This window comes from Homarus americanus, unplaced genomic scaffold (assembly GCF_018991925.1).
Source record: "Homarus americanus isolate GMGI-L3 unplaced genomic scaffold, GMGI_Hamer_2.0 scaffold37032, whole genome shotgun sequence".
Taxonomy (NCBI): domain Eukaryota; kingdom Metazoa; phylum Arthropoda; class Malacostraca; order Decapoda; family Nephropidae; genus Homarus; species Homarus americanus.
The window spans coordinates 8,919,740-8,925,739 of NW_024731852.1; positions in this window are offsets into that span (position 1 = coordinate 8,919,740).

The following is a 6,000-nucleotide window of genomic DNA, read 5'->3' on the forward strand; positions in this document are numbered from 1 at the left end:
CCATGACCCATACTGTACTATGACCTGCACTGTACAAGGACCTGTGCTGTACCATGACCAGTACTGTACAATGACCTGTACTGTACCATGGCCTGTACTGTACCATGACTTGTAATGTACCATGACCCGTACTGTACCAGGACCTGTACTGTCCCATGACCTGTACTGTACCATGACCTGTACTGTACCAGGACCTGTACTGTACCATGACCTGTACTGTACCAGGACCTGTACTGTACCATGACCTGTACTGTACCAGGACCTGTACTGTAACATGACCTGTACTATACCATGACCTGTACTGTACCAGGACCTGTACTGTAACATGACCTGTACTGTACCAGGACTTGTACTGTACCATGACCTGTACTGTACCAGGATCTGTACTGTTCCATGACTTGTACTGTACCATGACCCGTACTGTACCAGGACTTGTACTGTACCAGGACCTGTACTGTATCATGATCTGTACTGTACCATGACCTGTACTGTACCATGACCTGCACTGTACTAGGACCTGTACTGTACCATGAACTGTACTGCACCATGACCTGCACTGTACCATGACCTGTACTGTACTAGGACCTGCACTGTACTAGGACCTGTACTGTACCATGAACTGTACTGTACCATGACCTGCACTGTACTAGGACCTGTACTGTACCATGATCTGTATTGTACCATGACCTGTACTGTACCATGACCTGCACTGTACTAGGACCTGTACTGTACCATTAACTGTACTGTACCATGACCTGCACTGTACTAGGACCTGTACTGTACCATGATCTGTACTGTACCATGACCTGTAATGTACCATGACCCGTACTGTACTATGAAACGTACTGTACCATGACCCGTACTGTACCATGACCCATACTGTACCAGGACCTGTACTGTACCATGATCTGTACTGTACCATGACCTGTACTGTACCATGACCTGCACTGTACTAGGACCTGTACTGTACCATGAACTGTACTGTACCATGACCTGCACTGCACTAGGACCTGTACTGTACTAGGACTTGTACTGTGCTAGGACCTGTACTGTACCATGAACTGTACTGTACCATGACCTGTACCATGCCAGTCAAATATAGTTGATAAACAAATAAAAAAGACTGTAGGTGATAAGAGTATTGGGGGATTTAAATACACGACTGTGAATAATTATTGTTAGTATTCATAAACACACCTGATGTTAATATTATCCTATAGTTCACTGCTTGACAAACTATATTTCCTCTTGTTTTATGCGACTATACTGTATCTAACTTTGATATTTAAACGGTTTAATTAGCCAGAGAAACACAGATACAGAGTCGATAATGATAACAATATTAACATGGCTGAGTTAGTTGAGAGCCTCAGCGCTCTTGAAGGCACCTGATCTATACTGTACATTTATCTCAAGGAAGTATTATGTAACATTTAGTATCATCTGGAATAATACACGTAACAGGGTGGTAGTAAGAACATATCGGAATGTTACCACGGTTATCACTTCGTTATTTATTTATTTTATTTTCTTACATTTAATATTATGGTTTCAGAAACAATAAACAAAAGCACTGTTCATTATCATCCTTTATTTACTCAAAACTAAGTTACACAAGCGATCCCCGTTATACTCACAATAAAACGAGTATTTATATCATATTATTAATAAATTCAATACTCCACTAACGAACCCAATGATAAATTATATTTACAACATCTAATATATTTCGTGTCGTGTATGTGAAACAAGAACACTGAAACTTTTCACTATACATTATTATAACACAAAGTTTATCTTGTTATGAATTAAATTAATACAAATGAAAAGTTATAATACCCGCAACATTTATCATTTAACTACAGTGTGTCCATCAGAGAAAAATAATAATTTTATAGTTTTAAGGCTACATATTTAAAGTAATTATATTTTAGATTGATATTATTACTCATAAATGGAATTGCTAATATAATATTTAGTTCTTTATGCTGGTCTCAGTATTGTGATCGACATCATTAAGAAATGCTACAATGTTTATTTGGCCAATCAGATATATTTCAGTAAGTTCTTCTTAACCAACATGTGAGGTGCTGATGAAACAATTTTAATTTTGTTTAACACCAAAAGGTAAATATTACCCAGAAACACTATTGCTTTTGTATCTGGTAATTTACTCCTCAAAAGTTGTCCTCATAACTAACAAAGTAAAGAATAAATAACTGCATGTTTGGTGTTTTGTTTCATTGCCGGTTTATCAACGGGGCCGGGTTTCGTGTATCAACGGGGCCGGGTTTCGTGTATCAACGGGGCCGGGTTTCGTGTATCAACGGGGCCGGGTTTCGTGTATCAACGGGGCCGGGTTTCGTGTATCAACGGGGCCGGGCCACTACTAAAAATACTTCATCAATTGAACATCAAAATGTCATTACGTATTAGTGAAAACCATTAAAATATCCTGGTAAGACTCTAAACAATGAGAAGTGCTGAAGTTAAATAATATCTTCATCATTGTGGATAAAAAGTTGATTCCTCGAGTTCAGATTCATATTTGTGTCAGAAATATTGGATCTGTGTTCACCCAAATCTCATCCAAGGAAACATAAAACATAAATGACTTACTGTATAGACAACCATGACATGATAACTGCTGTAAGTGTTCTCATGAAACTATCATTTGTTATTATTTTCTTTTATTGGTGACTACTGCCGCTAGTAGATAGTAATAGATAAAGAATGAGGCAACATTATAGTACAGTACTCACTTTATAGTTCTTCATCAGTGATTTTAGATCTAATGAACTTTATAACTGGTAATAATATGGTTAATATTTCACTGATGGAAATATATCCAATATTCGTAATGATAAAGTAATTACACCAATTAAATAATTACTTTTTACGCTGAATACTGTATTTATGTTGGCATTTGTAGATTAATATTAAAGACAAGTTTGGACGTGGACGAAGTTGTTAAATACAAGATAAAAACAAACTATATTAAGTGAAGTATCAAAATATGAATAATATTTTGAAGGAGCGAGGAAATATATTTAAGTTATAATGTTGTATAGAGTTTGGTGAAGATAATAGTGAAGATGTTTAGATAATGTCATAAGCTTTGTGATGGTGAAAATACAAATGGGGATGTCGTGATGGAAAATGGTTGTGTTGTAAAAATATCTACCTGTACAGTCGTTTTAATTTAAAAAAAACCTGAAACGATTGAAATACTGGCAATAAAATACAAATCCAAGTTGAAATATGAAAAACAGAAATATTATACTGACAACGTAAATAAATTATATCATTGTGATACTACAAAGCAAATTAGCGTCATAGTAATATTTTAAAAACAAGTGAATGTAACATTAATATCGCAGAGAGAAATTCATACAGCTAAATGATACATATATAAGGAAACACATACCATCCATATATCGAACCCAAAATAATATTAAAGAGAGACATAAATAGTATATTACGTGACAAACTATGATGTCACTATGATCATTGTAGAGTGTACACAGTGAACGTGTGGACAATATGGCGCTCAAACATTACAACAGCGTGAGACAAAATAAAATATGTTACTGATCTAAGAGAAGTTATGAGTGACACTGTAATCATTGCAACAAGAATGTTCTATCATTTTACCATGAATATAGTAACCTGATCTATAAAGAACAACAACAATTATATGAAACAATTACAACAACAACAGTTACATGAAACAATAACAACAACAGAGAGTATAGTAAACAACAACAGTTACTTGAAACAATAACAACAACAACAGTGACCAATAAAGAACAACAACAGTTAAGTGAAACAACAACAAGTGACCTATAGTGAGTAACAACAACAACAAGTGACCTATAGTGAGTAACAACAAAAAGTGACCTATAGTGAGTAACAACAACAAATGACCTATAGTGAGTAACAACAACAAGTGACCTATAGTGAGTAACAACAAAAAGTGACCTATAGTGAGTAACAACAACAAATGACCTATAGTGAGTAACAACAACAAGTGACCTATAGTGAGTAACAACAAGTGACCTATAGTGAGTAACAACAACAAATGACCTATAGTGAGTAACAACAAAAAGTGACCTATAGTGAGTAACAACAACAAATGACCTATAGTGAGTAACAACAACAAGTGACCTATAGTGAGTAACAACAAAGTGACCTATAGTGAGTAACAACAACAACAAATGACCTAGTAGTGAGTGAGTAACAACAAGTGACCTATAGTGAGTAACAACAACAAATGACCTATAGTGAGTAACAACAAAAAGTGACCTATAGTGAGTAACAACAACAAATGACCTATAGTGAGTAACAACAAAAAAGTGACCTATAGTGAGTAACAACAAAAAGTGACCTATAGTGAGTAACAACAAGTGACCTATAGTGAGTAACAACAACAACAAGTGACCTATAGTGAGTAACAACAACAAATGACCTATAGTGAGTAACAACAACAAGTGACCTATAGTGAGTAACAACAAGTGACCTATAGTGAGTAACAACAACAAGTGACCTATAGTGAGTAACAACAACAAATGACCTATAGTGAGTAACAACAAAAAGTGACCTATAGTGAGTAACAACAACAAGTGACCTATAGTGAGTAACAACAAAAAGTGACCTATAGTGAGTAACAACAACAACAAATGACCTATAGTGAGTAACAACAACAAGTGACCTATAGTGAGTAACAACAAAAAGTGACCTATAGTGAGTAACAACAACAACAAATGACCTATAGTGAGTAACAACAACAACAAGTAACCGATAGTGAGTAACAACAACAACAAGTAACCGATAGTGAGTAACAACAACAAGTGACCTATAGTGAGTAACAACAACAATTGACCTATAGTGAGTAACAACAAAAAGTGACCTATAGTGAGTAACAACAACAACAAATGACCTATAGTGAGTAACAACAAGTGACCTATAGTGAGTAACAACAACAAAAAAGTGACCTATAGTGAGTAACAACAACAACAAGTGACCTATAGTGAGTAACAACAACAAGTGACCTATAGTGAGTAACAACAACAAGTGACCTATAGTGAGTAACAACAAGTGACCTATAGTGAGTAACAACAACAAAAAGTGACCTATAGTGAGTAACAACAACAAATGACCTATAGTGAGTAACAACAACAAAAAGTGACCTATAGTGAGTAACAACAACAAGTGACCTATAGTGAGTAACAACAAGTGACCTATAGTGAGTAACAACAAGTGACCTATAGTGAGTAACAACAACAACAAGTAACCTATAGTGAGTAACAACAAGAAAAAGTGACCTATAGTGAGTAACAACAAGTGACCTATAGTGAGTAACAACAACAAGTGACCTATAGTGAGTAACAACAACAACAAGTTATCTATAGTGAGTAACAACAAGTGACCTATAGTGAGTAACAACAAGTGACCTATAGTGAGTAACAACAAGTGACCTATAGTGAGTAACAACAAGAAAAAGTGACCTATAGTGAGTAACAACAACAACAAGTGACCTATAGTGAGTAACAACAACAACAAGTTATCTATAGTGAGTAACAACAAGTGACCTATAGTGAGTAACAACAAGTGACCTATAGTGAGTAACAACAAGTGACCTATAGTGAGTAACAACAACAACAAGTGACCTATAGTGAGTAACAACAACAAGTTATCTATAGTGAGTAATAACAACAAGTGACCTATAGTGAGTAACAACAACAACAAGTTATCTATAGTGAGTAACAACAACAAGTAACCGATAGTGAGTAACAACAACAAGTGACCTATAGTGAGTAACAACAACAACAAGTAACCGATAGTGAGTAACAACAACAACAAGTAACCGATAGTGAGTAACAACAACAACAAGTAACCGATAGTGAGTAACAACAGTTATATGAAACAACAACAAGTGACCTATAGAGAACATACGTAACGAGGCTGTACATTCACCACCGTCATTAATTACAGTAGTTA